Source organism: Ictidomys tridecemlineatus, chromosome 5, assembly GCF_052094955.1.
Source record: "Ictidomys tridecemlineatus isolate mIctTri1 chromosome 5, mIctTri1.hap1, whole genome shotgun sequence".
In the NCBI taxonomy this organism is placed as follows: domain Eukaryota; kingdom Metazoa; phylum Chordata; class Mammalia; order Rodentia; family Sciuridae; genus Ictidomys; species Ictidomys tridecemlineatus.
The window spans coordinates 194318717-194338950 of NC_135481.1; the positions used below are offsets into that span (position 1 = coordinate 194318717).

General features: G+C 41.6%; 1 protein-coding gene and 1 pseudogene across 11 annotated transcripts in view; both read left to right on the top strand.

Moving 5' to 3' along the window:
* The first annotated feature begins 5472 nt into the window (after positions 1-5472).
* Stau1 (staufen double-stranded RNA binding protein 1) overlaps positions 5473-20234 on the top strand; it is a 55531-nt gene continuing 40769 nt past the window's right edge. For 6 of the 11 annotated variants that reach the window (XM_078051962.1, XM_078051964.1, XM_078051963.1 and 3 more), the window contains exons 1-2: positions 5596-5737; positions 16236-16304. The gene's annotated coding sequence lies outside the window, so the exon portion shown is untranslated. Of the gene's footprint in view, positions 5738-5981; positions 6460-16235; positions 16305-20234 lie in introns of those variants that run through there. The other 5 variants (XM_021726339.3, XM_013358633.4, XM_013358632.4 and 2 more) reach the window with 5 other exon arrangements.
* On the top strand, positions 18672-18770 carry LOC120886975 (U6 spliceosomal RNA; annotated as a pseudogene).

Below are 20234 nucleotides of genomic sequence, written 5' to 3' on the forward strand. Positions count from 1 at the left end.
TTGGGATTACTGGCGTGTGCCAGTCTCCTTGTAATTAGTTTTTTTTTTTTTTTTTTTTTTTTTTTTGTAGCAGGGATTGAATTCTGGGGCAGTCAACCACTGAGCCACATCCCCAGCCCTATTTTGTATTTTATTTAGAGACAGGGTCTCACTGAGTTACTTAGTGCCTTGCCATTGCTGAGGCTGGCTTTGAACCCACGATCCTTGTGCCTCAGTCTCTCTAGCAGCTGGGATTATAGGTGTGTGACACCACACCCGACCTGTAATTAGTATTTTAAAGGATACATTTTATATATTACAAGAATTGCCTGAATTCTGATATGGAGATTTAAGAGTGTGAATGTACCAAGACTTTAAACACACAATCAAAGCCATTCATCACCACTCATCAACCTGCTCTACCAGCATTCCGTAGCCGTTACTTGGGAACATCCGTCAGATGGCTTAAAACAACCCCCTAACACACCTAAGGAACATTTCCTGTATTTTACATGGATATTAGTTTTCCAGGTAATGGTCTCTTCACTTTCTTTCTTTTTTCCCCACTTTAATTTCTTAAGTACCCAACTCTGCAAGCATGGTTCAAGGGCTTAGCATGGTTCAAAGAGACGGGGGGAAAGGATACAACCAGGACTAGCAGTCATCTGATACCTCTCCTGCCCTCTCCCCCATCATATCCATGTCCCCGACATTCTGCTAAGTAATTCCTGAAACCATCCACTTCCCTCTCACATCCACCATCACCTAACCCAGGCCACTGTCACCTCTCACCTGCTTGACGGTTGCAGCTAATTCATGGAGCCCCACTGTGACCTCTCTCCAGTCTTCTCTAACCAGACCAGCCAGAGGATTTTTGCAAAACTAAAATCTGAGCATCTTACCTGGTACAGTGGCGAACACCAGTGATCCCAGCAGCTTGGGAGGCTGAGGCAGGAGGATTGCAAGTTCACAGCCAGCCTCAGCAAATAAGTGAGGCCCTAAGCGAGATCCTGTCTCAAAAAATTAAAAGGGCTGGGCTCAGTGGTAAAACACCTTTGAGTTCAATCCCCAGTCAATCAATCAATCAGACAATCTCACTCCCTATTTCAAACTCTCTGGTTGCTTCTCATTGCTCTTTTTTTAAAATATATTTTTAGTTGTCAATGGACCTTTATTTTTTTATTTTACTTATATGTGGTGCTGAGGATCGAACCCAGGGCCTTGCATGTGCGAGGCAAGCACTCTACCCCTGAGCCATAACCCCAGCCCCTTCTCGTTCTCTTAACATGAAAATAGGGCATCTTAACAAAGGTCCATGAGCAAGGTACTTTCTGACCTTTGCTGGTCTCCAGTCTCCTCTGAGTCACATTCTCATCTACTCTGAATGGCAGCCACAATGGCTGTGTGTGTGGTGTGTGTATTTTTAAAACCTGGGTCTTACTATGCTGCCAAGGCTGACCTAAAACTCTTGGGCCCAAACTATCCTCCCACCTCAGCCTCCCAAATTGCTGAGACTACAGGAATATGCCATTGTGCCTGGCCCACATGCTGTCCTTGATCTTTGCTGTTTCCCTATCAGAGGTAGAAGTAGTTTTTCTACTCTTGGATCTAGGCAGGCTTGAGGCTCTTGTGCAGTCAATAAAGCACAGTGGATTTTGCTCTCTGTGATGTCCAAGGTCAGATCACCTGAGCAACGTGGCTCTGCTTGATGGGTGAAATATTTACCCTTAAAGCTTTCAGCTGCCATGTGAACAACTGGACAGCACTGAAGCCACCATACCGTGAGGAAGCTCAAATTCACTCCTATGGAAAGATGAGATAGGTTGACTCTGTTGTAGTTTGTTGCTGGTTGCTAATAACAAAACACTGGAGACCCGGTGATTTACACAGAGGAGGCTGGAGCTGGGCACATGCAGAGGCACACGACTAGAATTTCAGCTACACCAGAGACCCAGGCAGGAGGATTGCAAGTTCAAGATCAGCTTGAGCAACTTAGCTAGACCCTGTCTCAAAAAATAAATAAATAAATAAAAATACAAAGGCAAAGGCTTGGGATGTAATTTAGTAGTAGAGCATGCCTGGGCTTAATCTCAGGTATTGCAATAAAATAAAATAAGATAAAATAAAAAAAGAGAGAGAGAAGAGGCTGGGGATGTGGCGCAGGTGGTAACGCACTCACCTGGCATGCGTGGGGCGCTGACTTCGATTATCAGCACCACATTAAAAAAAAAAAAAGATGTTGAGTCCACCGAAAGCTGAAAAGTAAATATTAAAAAATTCTCTCTGTATTCTCTCTCTCTCTCTCTAAAACAAAAGACAGAGAGAGAGAAAAGAGGTTTATTTTCCCTCACTCCCAGTCTGGGAAGCCCATTATTAGGCAGCAGCATCTGTTCAGCCTCTGGTGGGGAAGGTGCTTTTTCAGTGCTTGGTGGAAAGTGGGAGGGCCAGTGGCTCATGAGGAAAAGGGAGGATACCAGGATGGACTTGCTTTGAACCAAATAGTTCTCTCAGTAAATCCAGTTCCACAAGCTGCGGAAATTCGTAAATTCGCTCATGGGAGAAAGGCACGAATCCATTTGTGAGGGCCCCACCCCATGACCTGACTGCCTCGCACTAGGCCCCGCCTCCCAACAGGCCCCTCCTCCCAACACTGCCCTATCGACAGTCAAGTTCCATCATGAGTTTCCACCATGAATTTCAGTGTTCACACTGTAGCAGACGTTGAGGCCTTGGTCAGACTCATGTCTTACTAGACCTATGAGAGAAAGCAAAATGATCTCTATTCCTCTAAGCCACGGAGTTTGGGAGTGATTTGGGTTGGAGCAATAGTAGCCAGAACCCGGGCTACATGCTGTCCCTCCCCATGGCGTTGTGCATGCCTTGCCCTGCTGGAAACACTCTCTGGGTCCTTTCTGCCTAGTTACCACTTACTTATCCTTCCGAGCTTTGCCAAAGCTGTAATGCTTCAGGGCATTTGTTCCCTGAACCCCTGTTATGGTTTGGATTTGAGGTGTTCCCCAAAAGCTTCTATGTGAGACAATTCAAGATAGTTCAGAGGTGAAATGACTAGATTATAATATTTAACCTAATCAATAAGTTAATCCACAGATATAGATGACTGGGTGGTAACTGTAGGCAGGTGGGGAGCAGCTGGAGGTGGTGGGTCACTAGGGGCTTGCCTTTGGGGTTTATATTTTATCCCTGGTGAGCAGAGCACTCTGTGCTTCCTAATTGCCCTGTTCTGAGCTGCTGCTTTCCTCTGCCCTCCTGCCATGACCTTCTGTCTCACCTTGGGCCAAGAGCTATACAGCCTGTTGTCTATGGACTGAGACCTCTGAAAACATGAGCTTATCTGACCAGGGCCAATGAGCCCTCTGTGCTCTAAACCTGCCCTGGGTTGGTGCATTTATACAAGAAGGGCAGGCATTGCAAATGCAAATGTCAACAGAAACAGGAAAGTAACATCACTGAGGCACAGACAGGCCAGAGACTGTGGTGCAATGAAAAGGACACGTCCCACCTGTAGGGTGCAGTGCTTCCCAGCACGCTCTGCACAGCCACATGGGCCTCCTTAGTCCAGGGATGATAGAGAACTAGATGATTATGTGTTAGGGTGATAGCAAGTAATTTAAACTAAAAACGATAAAGAAAAAGAGTCCCTCCCATGGCAACCTCAAGATATAACACTCCCTGTTTTGAGAACTACTCTGAATTTTGGCTTTGTGTAACCAAGGAATTACATAATAGGGTTTCTTAGGCTTGTATTTTTCTATTTGGACCTAAAGGCTGAGAGTCAAGTTCTCTTCCAAGTCTAGTTGACCTCTTGATTATTGCCGAGTAATTTAGGAATCATTTTTTTTTTCAGTTGTAGATGGACACAAAAGTTACTTATTTATTTTTATGTGGTATTGAGGATTGAACTTGGTGCTTCACAGTGCTATGCAAGTTCTCTACCATTGAGCTACAACCCCAGACTGCTTTCCTTTTTCTTGGAAAGATGGAAATAAGAAATAGTGACTATAAAATATATTACTCTAAATCCTGTGTTTCTTCCAAGATAAACTAGAAATATATATATATTTTTTAATATTTATTTTTTAGTTTTTTTTAAGGTGGACACAATATCTTTATTTTATTTTTATGAGGTGCTGAGAATCGAACCCAGTGCCTCAACCATGCTAGGCAAGCACACTACTACTTGAGCCACATCCCCAGCCCTACAAATATTTTTAAGAAGAAACGGGAATATGCAAACCTCATGAAAACCCAAGGAGAAGTTGATTTTTTTTTAATCAATAAATTACCTTTCTTATTTTTTAGCGTTCCTACTAAAAAATGAAAAGCAAAGGATTTTCCCATTTCTCTCAATGTAAACAATCACTTTCGAAGAGACTGATTGTGCCCATGACCCCAAATTTGGTTTAGGGAAACCCTTGAGTATCTGCATCTTTACTGGTGAGTTAAGGAATCCATTCTGCTTGGAAGTTAAATTTTGAAAGAAAAAAAAAAATCCCTTTCAGGAGAGGACTGAAATTCAGTTTAACTGAATTTGCTTAGTACTGTTTTGGATGGGCACTAAAGGGACTGACCTGTGACTGTTTTGGGTGTCATGAAATTCAGTGTCATTGTATTTTACACCAAGTAAAGTAAGGAGGCCAGGCGCAGAGGCGTTCTCTAAGGCTTGGGCAGCCTTCAGAAGATTTTTTTGGAGGGCTTCAGCCACAGTATCTCATGTTGTAAATTTTACAAAGCCAATTATATTTATTTGGCAAGGAAGATTGAGCAACAGATTGAGAGAGATTGAAAGGGATGGATTGGAAGGGGCCTTGCACATGCCGAGCACTCTCTGCCACGGAGCCGTCGGTTTTATTTAAGGAGGAAGAAACAGGCCCTAGGGAGCCGCAGAGTTCCTCATTCACTCCATCCGTGCGTCTGCCTAGAGCTCCACGAGCGCCCCCTCCACCGGCCTGGGGCAAGAGAGCTGCTAAAAGACGACCAGGTTATCTAGGGCTGGGCCAAAGCAGCAGCGAGCTGGCACTTCCGCTTTCGGTCTCACGTAGCAGCTGATTTTATTTGCCATGTTTTTCCCACTAGAACGGAAGCTCCACGAGGGCAGGGATTTTTGTCTCTTCTCTCCAGTCTCAGTTCTTCGAGCAGCACCATCCTTACACATAACAGGCGTTTAACAAACTGTATAGAAGGCGGAAAGAGGGATTGGGAGCGGGGAGAAAGTAGTGGCTGAGAAAGGAGAAAAGGGCTGACTGATGGAAGGAAGCAGGAAGCGTCAGGGAGGGCGGGGAGGCCGCGCTTTCGGTCCCACCAGCAGCGCGCGACTCCTAGCGGGACTACAACTCCCAGCAGGCTTCGCGGCCCGCCCCTCCGTGGCTCCCAGTGTGCCTTGCGAACGCAGGATCCGCGCGGTGCCCGCCGGGACTTGTGGTCTCCGCCAAGGGTGGGGGGTGGGGCCGGGCATGGAGGCGGGCGGGGGCCGGGGGCGTGCGCCGGCCCCTCCCCCGTCACTTCCTGCCGGGCTGCGGGCGCCCGAGCGACTCTTCAGCGTTTGCGCCGGCGGCCGCTGCGTCTCTCTCGGCTCCCCCTTCCTTTGACCCCCGGCCCGGCGGCGCCCGCCTCCTCCGCGGCCACTCCGCCTCTTCCCTCCCTCCGTCCCTTCCTCCTCTCCCTCTTCCTTCCTCCTTCCCCTCCTCGCCGCCGCCGCCCAGGACCGCCGGCCGGGGGACGAGCTCGGGGCAGCAGCCAGGTGAGGCGGCGGGCCGGGCCGGGCCGGGCCTGGCGGGGCCCGCGCGGGCGCCGCGGCCGCGGGGCGGTGGGCGGCGGGTGGGCTAGGCCTCGGCGGGCGCGCGCCCGGCTCCCCAGGCGCGTCCCCGCCCGCGGGGCCTTCCCGGAGGAGGCGGGTCCTGCTGCGCCCCCTGCCCGGCGCCCTCGTTCCTCCTCTCCGGCTCGGACCAGAAACAGGTGCCGCGGCCGCCTCGGCCCCCTCGGCCCGCGCGCCGAGGCGAAGTTGCTCCGGGCGGGGTCCCCGCCGCGCAGACCTCCCGGCCCGGGCCGGCGGCGCGGTGGGTGCGCGCTCCAGGTGTCCAGCGGGGTGCAGATGCGGCCACCGAGAACTCTTTGTGCCGCGTCGGAAGAGGGCTCGCGCCGCGGCTGCCTCTTCAGGCTGTTGGGTCCAGCGACGTGGGGCGTGTGGAGCGCTTCTCGGAGCGCCAGACCCCTGCGCGTCCCGGCAAACCGCCCGCGGGGTTTGCGAGCGAGACGGAGGTGTGCGGCGGGGGCCGCGCGGACCGAAGCGGACCTACCTGCGCGGTGGGCTCCTGGGGCAGGAACGCGCTCGCCCGCCGCCCGCGCCGGCTTTGTGTTGTGCTCGCAGCCCAAAGGGCTCCGGCTCCACCGGGACGCTCCGTAGCAGCGGGCGGTAAAAGGCAGATGCTGCTATTTCCATCGTCTCTGTTTGACCAACTGCAGGTATTCGGCTCCCGCATTATGAGCGACCTGTCCCCGTTTCTGCCACCAGCCAGCTTCTTGTTGTCATTCCATTTCTGGGAAAGTTGCTGGCCGAAGCTTCCCTTGAGTTCAGCAGACCTTTCTGAAGCACTCGCTGAGTGTCAGGCTCTGGAGGGGAGTGTACCATGTTAGAAAAATGTCCTTTCACGCACTACCTGATTTCTCACTTTATAAGCCACGACTTGGCTTTGAGTCCTCCTCCGTTCCTGCATGCAGACTTCCCTTTGAAGCCCTGGCCCCTTCTCCCTGTTGCAGTGTTGCTTGTGTGGAAGTTTTCTTCTGTTCCGGCCGAGATGCGCGGTTCAGTTTGCTCCGCCACTGTTGTTGGGGACCTTCCTAAGGCCACTCTTCCCTTCTGCTTATAGCTTTAATTGTTGATAGGATGGAGGAAAAAGACTTAGATGAAGTTTTGTTGGATTTTGATCTTTGAAGAATCATGTGCTTACCAAATGTAGATTACATTGCTACTTGTTGAAGTAAAAACTAAAAATTCAGCTGGAATGCAGAGAGGAGTTTGGTCATCACAGTGACAGGTGGGATGTTAAGTACACAGAGTTGCATAGGTATACCCATCTTTGAGGAAACGCAACTGGTAGATGTCAAGGTTTACCAGAGTGTAACTGTGTGCAGTGTCGATAGTGATTCTCCTATACCTTAGGATCCTTTTCTTTTTTAAAAAATATTTATTTATTTATTTTAGTTTTCGGCGAACACAACATCTTTGTTTATATGTGGTGCTGAGGATCGAACCTGGGCCGCATGCATGCCAGGCGAGCCCGCTACCGCTTGAGCCACATCCCCAGCCCACCTTAGGATCCTTTTAAGCAGTAAATTTCCTTAGTGAACTCAGATTGGTTTTTACAGCCATCTCTCAATGATGCTGTGTCCTCTTTTTCTTTTCTTTTTAAGTTATTGATGGACCTTTATTTATTTATATGCAGTGCCTCTCACATGCTAGGCAAGTGCTCTACCACTTATCTATAATCCTTTTTTTGACACTTTCCTAGAATTTTCTGATAGAGTCAGGAAATAGTTTCGAGTTTAAAATCATTTTTCTAGTCTAAAATCTTTGTTTAAATGACTCCCCCGGCCCCCATCTTATTACTGGGGATTGTACCCAGTGGTGCAGAACTAATATCCATAACCTTCCCCTCCCCCCCATTTTATTCTGAGACAGAGTCCTGCTAAATTGACCAAGCTGGCCTTGAGCTTGCCATGGTCTTGCCTTAGCCTGTGCCTGGCTGAGAGTACATCCATGTGATGCTTCTCCTTATCTTGAAAAACTTAAACACTTAAACAGACAATGGGAAGCCTACCTTCTGCCATATTTACGAATTATAGTGGTGCCAGGGAACTGATATTGATACACTATATAACATAAAAGTTTTTTCAAGACTCTTTTATTATGGAAAATATACAAACGTCAAATAGTATGGAGGACCTTATGTATTGGTCACTCAACTTGACAATTATTAACTCACAGGTAATGAGTCTTATTTCCTGTTGTGCTCCTTCCTCTAAACTGGATTATTTTGAAACATCCTAAATACCATGTTAGAATATTAACGATTTTGACTTTTACCAAATTGCTCCAGGCTGTTAACCTTTTACAAAAATTAGTATTCTGGTGGTGTTTATTTATTTATTTTGCTGGAATTCTCATCTCAGTTTATATGTAATTACTTTGGGGGGGGGCGTTGTGTAGTTGAGTTGGCTCTTGATTCAGTGCTTTCCTCTCTTCAGTCATCCAGAATTTGTTCTTCCTTATTTGTGCACAAAAGCAACACTTCTTGAGCTGTGTATGACCAGTTGAAAAGCAATCAGAAATAGATTCCCCTAATTTTTGTTTTGATGGAGACCTATGTGTTAAGCCACTTTAAAAAGTAGCTTTGGGTCATAGTTAAACTACAATTAATAATTCATAATGAAAACTTGCAGTTTCTTTATAGTAGTTGTGTAAATATATTGCTTTTACCTTAGATTAAGTATTTAGCAAAGAATAGTTGATTTAAATTTTTTTTTTGTTGTAGAACTTTTTCCCAAAGATTCCCCATCTGTATAATTTACAAACAACAAATTTACTAAGTATAAATGAAACCTTAATTTTTGTCAATAGTATGAAATCACAAGCATAAGTGTTCATATTTTCTTTCTTGTCTGAGAAGAAATACCTTTTAGAATGGTAATTAACAGGAATACTATAAATGTTTGCCATTGTTACTTAATTTTTAAATTTCTAGTCATTAAAAGTTTCCAGCATTTAGACCTGTAACATTGTTATTTCAGCTCTGTAGATTTACATTTGAGCTTGATCAGTTATAGTGGAAATGTTATACATTATGTTTTAGTTATTACAACCTGGGCGGTGGGGAGGGATATGACTCTTAAAATTAATTTAGGAAAAAAGCCCAAATTTAATATCCAGAAAGGACATAAACATTTTAAAAACTTGTTTAAGCTAAGACTTGAAGTAAAAGTTTTTAAGTGTTTAGAATTGTTACCATAAATATAGTGTCTTCAGAATAAATTGCTCTCTTTTTAAGATTCAGCCAGAAAGCCCATTTATATACAAATTATTTTAAGTTTAGAAGTGAACATGACTCATGGAACGTTTTCCCTCATTTTTGAAGGAACCATCAGTTATTCCGGGTATAATCATAAAACTGCTTCTTCATCCGGAGTTGTCCCCAATAAGACAGGGTGTATTTTTTTTTAACCTTTATTTTATTTATTTATATGTGGTGCTGAGAATCAAACCCAGTGATTCACAGTGCTAGGCAAGCACTCTGGTCACTGAGCCACAACCCCAGTCCCAGGTGGATTTTTAACACAGGTGGCATAACAGGAATCCAGTTTGAAGGCAGCTTTCTTTGAGGCCCTTTACTGGGAGGATAAGAGTGAAATTCACCAGTTGGAAGACCAAAGTCACATGAAAAATGTATCTTTGAGGGATGTTCTAGTCCCAGAGGATTCATTTTTATGAGCCTCCAAACTAGATGGTCTTATTTGTTGTGATACTTGGTGAAACAAAATTGCTCAATTTGAGGATATATAAATTCTTCCTTCTCAGATGAAAGCTTTTGGATTTGCTTTCTTTTGTTTTAGATTGGAGTTTTAGAGACTTTAAAAATGTTTACAGCAATTTTATTACAGATTTGTTTGACACTTGATCTAAAATAAATTGATTTCTGGTAGAGATCTTTGTAGTTGGAATGCTTCTGAAATCATTTCCTATGTGAACTTTTTTTTTAATAAAAACTTTATCAGAATCAAAACTAGCAGCATTTATACTATTTCAGAAAATATAAGTTAGAGATTGGGTCATAAGAAGACAAGTTTGTTGCTGTATTCCGCCCCCCCCCCCCCCCCCCCGGATTTTATTACGAAAAATTTCAAACATATACGAAACTTTATGTGGTGCTGAGGATCGAACCCAGGGCCTTGCACATACTTGGTGAGCGCTCTATTTCCCAGCCCCAGCTGGGGTTTTTTTTTTTTTGGATACATTTCTTTTTTTTTTTTTAAACAGAGTGTTTAGCCTTTTTTTTTTTTTTTAAAGAGAGAGTGATAGAGGGAGAGAGAGAGAGAGAGAGAGAGAATTTTTTTTAATATTTATTTTTTAGTTATCGGCGGACACAGCATCGTTGTTTGTATGTGGTGCTGAGGATCGAACTCTGGCCGCACACATTCCAGGCGAGCTCACTACCGCTTGAGCCACATCCCCAGCCCCTTGGATACATTTCAAAGTAAATTGTGACAGCAGATGAAATACTTCAGCATGAATATTTATTACAGTTTTTGTTGTCATTTTATATTCTTATTTATTTTGTGGTGCTAGGGATTGAACCATGCAAGGCAAGCGCTCTACAAGCTGAGCTCTACAAGCTGACCCCAACCCTGATGTCATTTTATTTTTTTGTGGTGCTACCACTGAGCTACTTATCTAGCTATTCAACTTAATTTTAAATTAAGATAGCTCTATAAGTTACTCTAAAAGCCAAGAGATTTGTTGATTTTTATTTCCAGTTTTGCTTTAACTCTAGAACTTTCTACTTTTAAAGCAAATTGTTTATTGAACTTTTGTAGTAAGATACTCATCTAAAAATCAAGTATTACAAAGCTTAAGTCTTGTTGACCAAATCCTTTGTTCTCACCTACTAAAGATATAATAGGATTACAAATATACAGCTCTGTTGATCTTATCAAATGCCACTGGGTGGATGGCTTGGTTATCTTTCTTGTCAACAATTTAATGCTCTGAATTAAAAATTTACTGTAAAGAAAACTATTATTTTAAAAAGAGCTAAATAGGAAGTAACTTTTTTTGAGTATTTACATTCCTTTAGTAGTGAATCAGATTGATGTAAAAGTAATGTCACCAGGTTAGCGGAGGTAGAAACCAAATCTCTGTTGATAACCTATTTTCTGGGATTAAATGTAAAGTTCAACTTTTTTTGTTAAGTGCAATAGTTAAGGGACTACCTCAAAGTGTATTAACTGAAAACAAAAGTGGAAAAATCTACCCAAGAAAGTATTTGCTTTTGATTAAAAATTAGACTTCTAAATATTAAATCTGTAACCCACCTGGCTTCTGTTTAATCGAAGATCTAATTTGGGAAAGAAGTATGAATAACTTCTTTGGGAAAGAAGTATGAATAACTAGTATGGGGTTATAACAGTAATGGAAGCAAAACTGGCCATTTTGTTTTATGACAGTAGAAGTTTTTTGTCACGTAGGCCAGACTATAAAGGCAATGAAATCTGTTTAAGGCCCCTGGGGTCTTGCCCCTAAATGAAAGTGACTGTGAAGGACTAAGCCCTCACTAGGTTGCCTCTGTATTTGATGAGCTGTGGGATTGGTCACCCATTGAGTGGGTTGATTTTAGTCAGCATGTTCTCTGTTCCAATATAAAAATTTTATGTAGCTATAATTTATATTATGGATGTTTATTTGATTGAGAACAACATTTGTGAATTTGATGGGTAATATTTGCTACTGTTTATTGAGCTCTTACCATGTTCAGGTTAGAATTAGAATTACAGGGTGAGGGGGCTGGGGATGTGGCTCAAGTGGTAGCGTGCTCGCCTGGAATGCGTGCGGCCCGGGTTCGATCCTCAGCACCACATACAACCAAAGATGTTGTTTCCGCCGTAAAACTAAAATAAACAAATAAATAAATATTAAAATTTCTCTGTCTCTTTCTCCTCTCTCTCTCTCAAAAAAAAAAAAAAGAATTACAAGCCATGTACCTTTAGTCCCAACTACTTAAGAGTCAGAAGCAGGAGGATTCCTTGAACCTGGGAGCTGAAGACCAACCTGGGCAACATAGTGAGACCCTATCTCAAAAAAAAAAAAAAAAAAAGAATTACAGGGTGAGGGTTATTCCATGCAGAAAAGGAATCTAAAAGATCAAGTTGAATTTATCTAATATAAAAGCTGCATTTCATTGAGCCTTCTTTTGTACTAAGGATTGAAGTAGACCCCTTATGTTGTATTTCTAATACTCTATAAGCATCTTTGCAGAGTAAGGATACTGAGGCCCTTGAGTGGCCAAGTCACTGGGCAGGGTCCTGCGCCACCGGGTGTTAGTGCCAGAGCACAGGTTGGTCGAGCTCCAAAGCCAGTGCCCTTTCTGTGCAGCTGTGTGACGACCTATCTAATTGTGCTACCTCTCTGATCTTGCTTGGCTGCTTTTGTCTAGGATAATCGATTCTGCTTATCACCAGTGCAACCCTGGCTGCCCTGGGATAAAGTTTTTTTTCCTCCCAGGATGAACTTTGTTCATTGGAACCTTAGGTCAGTTTGAAAGAAGGTCTGCTTAGGTAATACTCAATGTTTTAAATCGGCCCTTTTGTTTGTTGTGTGAAAAGTTTAAGGTAAAACTTTAAAGCTGATTCACAGGTTTGTGTGTGGAGGGAGGATGTTTTAATAATTTTGGTTGAAGGACGCTCTCTCCCGAATTATAACTCATTGAAATTAGTTGAAAATTATTATTGACTATAGTCAAGGTTGCTGCTAAGGAAATGAGTTTCTTTTGAATTATCATACTTTGCTTTATTGGAAAAGAGTTAACTAAGTTTCCAGTTAACTTTGTAGGATAGGTGTTTGCTGCCCTCTTTACTTCCCAGCTGTTTCTAAGATCTAACTCCCAGCTAATGGTGCTTAAGGCAACGTCCTGTTTAGTATTGAATTGCTTCCTAAACAGTTTCTCTTTTACTTTCTTTGAAGCCATGGTCTCCTGAACCAGCAGTCCCTCTGGTTCTTCACCAGGCAGTTGTCCCTCAGGGCTACTCTTGAAAGTTTGGGTCAGTGAAATTAAATCTACCTTTGGGTTTGTGCTTTTAGGAGATGGTATATGAGATTCCATTCTATGTTTAACCACAATTGAAGCTAAATGTGTCTCAATCATAAAAAGGTGTTGGAAATGTGTCTTTCCTGGTCATGAAGCAAACAGATAATGCTGCTTAGGTTGTTAGAATATTGTCTTCACTCAGGGATGAGTTTTAAGACCTCACTGGGTCTTGTGTCATTCTCTCACATCTTTCCTTTTTCCAAAGTCCTGCTTTCTATGGATTAAAATTAATTAAGGCATGACTTTTCTACTTTTGAAGATTCCACCCTGATATAAATAGGACCATTGTCTATTGATGCCATTATGATCTTATGCAGAATGCTAGGCAGTCCGCTGTCCCAAAGAAGATAATTTATATGCAATGAAAAGTTTGATTATGCTTGGAAGCTTACATTCTTTGTTGTGCAATTTATCCAACCTGCTCATTGAGGCTTTCTGACCCTTTAACTAGATGACAATCAAATAGAGATAGGTAAATAAAGTGTCCTTTTGGTTTGTAGTAGGGTAAACCTGTATAGTCTGTAATATTTTTTTTTTAAGAGAGAGTGAGAGAGGAGAGAGAGAGAGAGAGAGAGAGAGAGAGAGAGAGAGAGAGAGAGAGAGAGAATTTTCAATATTTATTTTTTAGTTCTCGGCGGACACAACTTCTTTGTTTGTATGTGGTGCTGAGGATCGAACCCGGGCCGCACGCATGCCAGGCGAGTGCGCTACCGCTTGAGCCACATCCCCAGCCCCAGTCTGTAATATTTAGCTGTGACTACTGCTAGATTAGTGATTTCTCTGTTGAGAATTTATTTAAGCACTAACCATAAAAAAGAGTAAAGTAAAATAATATTTTTGTATGAGATCCTTTCTAAAATTTGCTACATTTTTTCTTAATAGAGTACTTTAATGTGCTTTACTAGTAACATTTTATATCAGTTATGGTGTAACTTAATAAAGTAATGTGTAACAGCTCACTTTAGTGTGGTATGTCATAGTTGCATCTCACCTACATTACCAGTTAATCCACCCAGGAATCATGTGATTACTACTTTAGTAGTCTTATGCAATTGATGGTGGTAGCTCCATTTTATATATTAAAAAGTTGAGCCTACATCTAACTTGCTGAGGTATATTCAGCTGAGTGGTGGAGTTGGGAGCCAACTCAGATCCCTGTCAGGCATCTTCCATCATGCCCTGCAGGGTGTGCCAGCCGGCTCGATCTTCTCCTAAACTTACTGTTCACAGCCAGGGAGCTTTTATGGTGTTAGGTGTCTTTTTCAGTTATAAGGTGATATGTAAAGTATTTGTTACTAATTAGAATGCTACTAGGATTACTTATTTTAAAAATTTGTATTGGGTTCAAGGTTTCATTTATACAAATTCTACGAGGACAGAGACTGTGTCTTATTTGTGCACATGTCTTTGTCCAGAGCCTAGAGTAGAGCCTGCAAACAGCAGGTGTTGATGTGAATAAAGCAGTGAATTAATTCACTCTCTTGCATTCTCGTATGCCTTCTTGAATGGGAACTAAGAGAACTGGACTTTCCCTGTAGTCTTTCTTACCTCTGCCATTACTTCGAGTAAGTGCTACATAGGTATTTTATTAATAATCATGGTGGTTTGTATTTTCTTTTGAAATTGATTGGGAGATTTCTAAAAATGGGTTTGCTCACAGAAGCACGAATGTAATATATCAGTCTCTGCTATGGGGAAAGATGTTTGAGATTCAAATGGTTGTAGACTTTCTGTATTTATCCTCTTTTGCTGTTATTGATGACAGTTGTTTCTTCTCCCTGTCATTATGTTGTGTATGACTCTAGCAGCTGCGTATTCTTTTTGGTACCAGAGATTGAACCCAAGGCCCCTTAACCACCAAGCTACATCCCCCCATTTTTTTTAATATTAATTTTTTTAGTTATAGTTGGATGCAGTACCTTCATTTTTTAATGTGGTGATGAGGATTGAACCCAGGGCCTTGAATGTGCTAGGTGAGCACTCTACCACTGAGCCCCCACCCCCACCCCCAATCCTTTTTATATCTTATTTTGGGAGTCTCACTAAGTTGCATGGGGCCTTGCTGAGTTGCTGAGGCTGGCTTTGATATTGTGATCCTCCTGCCTCAGTCTCCTGAGCCGCTGGGATTACAGGCATGTGCCACTGCACCTGGCAGCAACTACATTTTCTATTCTAATTTTTTTTTCTGCTTTTGGCTAAAAAATTAGATATGCAAACTTAAAATAATTGTTGGGCCTAGCAGAGCAAGGCCTGCGTTCACTGTGTTTTGTGGTCTTAGGTATTTGTTTGGGCTCCAAGACTCTTTTTGGTTCTCTTCATGTCAGTTTTGGATAAGAAAGGTTATGGAACAACTGTGAGGTCTAGATTGGAAAATTGTTAGTACAGGTTGGATATACCTTGTCTGACATGCTTGGGAGAAGAAATGTTTTCAGATTTCAGAATTTTTCAGATTTTAGGAACTTATTCATAGATTTACAGATTGAGCTTTCTAATCTGAAATGCTCTGAAATCTGAAACTTTTTGAGGACATTTTAGATATTATTTACAATAAAAAGAATCTAAGCTATTAAGATACTGGAGAACAGATGAGAGCTCATGATTTTATTTCTGAAATAATTTAGACAGTGAGCAGCAACTTTTTATTGTCTGTTAAGCCGGAGTGACAGTGAGAAACTAAAATGAGCAAAAACGCTTTCTGTGATAAAAATGCACAAAGCAGCTCATGTCCGGAATTCTATTAGTTATGGACTATTGCCATTTAAAGGGGAGGGGGGAACCTTTAGATAAATCAGACCTGAGAGTTTGAAAATTAAATTTTGTCATTTTATATCCAGTTCTAAAAAATTGTGATTTGTACTTACTAAAGATAATGCTTTTCTTGTGTTTTGCAATTTATTGTAATATTGCTTATGTGCACAATGCCTTTTGGTAATTTTTCCACATGAGTGCATTTGTATTATCAAACATATGGCAAGGACATGATTAAATGAAATATTTAGCTGATAGTTATTGGGGGGCCCTCACAAGTTTGAAAATCAGGCTTGTGTGATTGAATCGTATATGATATCCAGTTTCTTTAAAACAAACAAACAAACAAACAAACATCAAACCATGAGGTAGCCAGGGCACTCTCATCAGGAAGTAATTGAGACTGAAAAGGGAGAGTTCTGTCTCCCCTGTTCCTGTCCCTGTGAGGCGCTCTTCACCCTCTTCTCAGGCATTGTGTCTTTTGTAGAGTCTGCCATGTGCTGCAGACCATGACATCATGCTTTCAGAAATTTTCTTGCTTGTAAATTTTAGGTTTTCCCCAAACTCAAGCAATATGTGTCTTCACTTTCAGAAAAAAAGATGTCCCTTGGTAAATTATTGTTTCTTATTTTCCAGGAGTTTCCTAACCACATAACCTCTCAGAACTGAGCAAAACAACATTGTTCCTGGAACGCCCTCTTTAAGGTACACATAATTTGACTTTATAATTTCAGGCTTGTCTTTTTTTGGTGATGCTTTGGAATAAGATCTTCATTAGCCTGTGTGGAAAATGATTTTTTAGAAATTTCTGACTATAATATTAGAGAAACAGAAGACATTTTATGTAGTTTTAATTTCCTTTTTAAAAAATTTTTTGATTTAATTAGAAAGTAATGCAGGAAAAATTGTTGGCAAGAACGTAAAACCCTCCAGCCAGCATTGCCATATATTTTAAACTTACCTACCAGACTGAGAAGGGACCACTGAAGTTGTCATTAAACATAACTCCTTCAATCAGCATCTTGACCATAGAAGCTTTTGTGGTTTGCTTTCTCTTAAAAAGCCTTTGATTTCTCAGGTTGTTTAGGTTAAACGTGGTTTTCAAACTTGTGGAACTAATTCAACATTGTTTTCTGTTGTGAGATAGGGTTATAAATCAAGCTCCATTTACCACTGGCAGCTTGTGATCATCCAGACAAAAAAAGAGTTTTATTGAAAGAGTGTTCAAGATTTTGCAGTCTCTAGTCAGGGTACTGCAGAACACACTGCATGTGTTAACACTGCTTATGTTTGTTAGCACTTTGCTTCTAAGAACTGAAAGCACATCACCAAACTGTCTTTGAGATAGTATTCATAGACAAGTTAACCTACTTGGGGGAATGAGGGAACTAAATACAAGGAAATTAGAGAAACTGTACAAAGTTCAGTGACTGGATTTATGCTCATCACACTGAATTTGTATAATGCTATACAAAAAATTGTATTACCAGGTCTCAGGATTCCTTCAGTATGTTAGCTCTCTGATTGCTTTAAGTGAGGCTTTGTCAAATATCCTATTACAAAGCTGTCTGGGAAACTGAGGCATAGGGAAGTGGATCGCCAAGAGCTGGACATAAAATTACCATCTGAGTTGGGTGTGCACTGAGAGCCACAGCTACAGGTTTGTACTGCTTTAACATTGTTGATTACTGTTCAGCAGCAAGTCTGGTTTCTGAGAAACTGAGTCAGTTTTGTATGAAGATGTTGGTCAATACACTCATGTTTCTAGGTAAATGGCACATGGTTACAGATAAAATGTTTCTTTTCTGAAGGGATAGGTATTCATTTTGGCTGGTTGAAAACATTTTCCTGTGTTTTTCATAATTTTAGAATTAAAAACTGTATTTACAGGGCTGGGGTTGTGGCTTGCCTAGCACATGTGAGGCACTGGTTTAATACTCAGCACCACATAAAACAATAAAGTTAAAAAAAATTTAAAAAGTTTTAAAAAGATTGTATCTACAAAATTAATGTTTTTGAATTTAGTTATTTTTAAGAATGACTTATTGGGATGAGAGTGAGGGGAGCTTGATAAGGTTTTAGGACTAGAAATGAAAAATAAGGTTTATGGCTTGTTAGACTGTAGAGGTAAATTTTTTAAACTTGAGTATGGTGTTATGGTTTTTCTAGGGTAAACAATTAATAATGCATTCTCTTTTAATGTTTCTTTAAACAGACCACCCAACAATCACATTTGTATGGGAAGAAAATTTTCCTTTGCCTACTTGGCATTGGGCCAAGTGTGAGACAGGGGCCACATTCAGTAACTTATACTGAAAGCAGACATCTTAAACAATCTGGGTTGTTTCCAAGTCATTATTTTCAGCTAATTTTATTGTCTTCCAAGTGACAGTCACTCCTCAGGAATAATTCTCCTGTGTCTTTCTCTTGAGCATCAAGTACATAGTGGTCCCCCCCCCCTTTTTTAAGTAGTTTGGCCATATTTCTTTTAAATAACTTTTTATTATTTTGTAATTTCATGTGCTTGACATTGACCTTAAAGTTGTCATTTTGAAAATGATTATGTAGGATGATAGTGGCTGCCATGTATTTATACTTGTGGCTGTACTCACTGTAGATGTTTGGATAATGTTTGGAGCAAAAGAATATTTCTTGGGGAGGTGGGTGGGATAGAGGGAAGCAGTGGAGGGGAGTGAGCTTACTTACAGAAAACCTATATAGTCACATTGTGGTTAGAAAAATGGGTCTGAAAATGATTTTGGAAGTAACTCTTGGATATATGGAATGATTAGGCATTTTAGGTGTATTTCAAGGGTTTTGAAAAGGATTTTATATTGTAGGAAAAGTGACCAAATTTCTCTGGGGATCGAGTCTCTCAAAAACTAAAGGCATTGGGAATATAGCTCAAGTCAGTAGAGTGCTTGCCTTGCATGCACAAAGCCCTGGGTTCAATCCCCAGCACCCTCCCCCCTGGGGGGAAAAGAAAATAAACCACTAAAAAGAATAATGAATTTATACTTGGTTCTTTAAAGATCTCTTCTTGTGTCTTTGATAGAAAGTTTAACAAGTAGTGCTTGCTTCCTCGACACATACTAAAATTGGAGTGATACTGAGATTAACATGGCCCTGTACAAGGATGACACACAGATTTGTGAGACATTCCATATTTTTGTGTTGATATTGAGAAAGCATTTCTTCGTTTTACAAGAAAGTTGTAAATAGGTTCTTTTCAGCACTTGGGAATGTTCAGTTTGCCATTTATGGATTCACATGTAGTAGATGGTTATAAATTTTTGTTGAATATTGAATGAATTTGTTCTAAAATTGCAATTGGTATTATTAATGCTCTCATCCTCCCCCATACTGGGGCTGGAGTCCAGAGAGTCAACTGTGCATGACAGGCAAGCACTTCTGAGTTACATCCCAGCCTGTTGATGTTTTATCATGGTAAAGAACTGGAGCGCTCCTTTGTATCTGTGTCTCATGTTACATGAGATTTACTGAAGGACTTGCAGCGGGTGAAGTGTTTGTGGTAATCTTAAAAGGAAGTTTGCCCAGAATTGAGATACCTTCTTTTTTTTGTTCCTTTTCTTTCTCTATTTTTTTAAAAAAATCACTTATTACAAAGGAGAATGACGTGTTGATTACATAAAAGTGTAGCAACAACATTATAAGTCATGTTAATTCAGTTAAAGCTGGTTAATGGAAATGCTTAATTAGTTATACTATGAAGATTTTATAGTTTGTTATTTGACAGTAAGACTAAGCACTATTGCAGATAGTTTTATAAAAACTGTTTCTAAATGGATCTGCTCTGCCTTCTTCATTAAATCACTAGGACTTTGTGCTCAATATGTTCTAGTGATTGTGGATTTACTGCTAAGTGAGGCTTCTGGTACCTTTTAAGCACATCATGTGTAATTTATTTTTTAATTTTTATATTTTGGGTACTGGGGATTGAACTCGGGGGCACTCGACCACTGAGCCACATCCCAAGCCCTATTTTGTATTTTATTAGAGTCAGGGTCTCACTTAGTTGCTTAGTACCTCACCATTGCTGAGGCTGGTTTTGAATTTGCGATCCTCCTGCCTCAGCCTTCCTAGAAGCTGGGATTACAGGTGTGTGCCATCTTGCCCGCCACTTTATGTGTAATTTAAAAAAGGGAGGGGTGGCTTTCATAGGGATCACAGGCCAATGTCCCCCTTCCTTATAACCTACAGAAAGTTCTTGACATTGTGAAGTGATAGCTGCCACCTAAGATGAGACGGTATTTGTCTGGGTATGGGAGGACAGTTTTGGAATTAAGGAATCTTTTCAAGGAAACACCTACAACTCCATCGTTTCTCCTCTTTTTGTGTTGTGGTGCTCATGTATGCTCCATAAACAGGACTGAGAGGAAGCCTTCCTGAGCTGGTGGATAAAGCCCCTAAGATTCCTTTTTGGTGGGGAGGGTACTGGGGATTGAACTCAGGGGAACTCGACTACTGAGCCACATCCCCAGCCCTATTTTGTATTTTTTTTAGGACAGGGTCTCACTGAGTTCCTTAGGACCTTAGTTTTCCTGAGGCAGGCTTTGAAGTCTCATCCTCCTGTCTCAGCCTCCTGAGGTGCTGAGATTACAATGCTGAGCCACT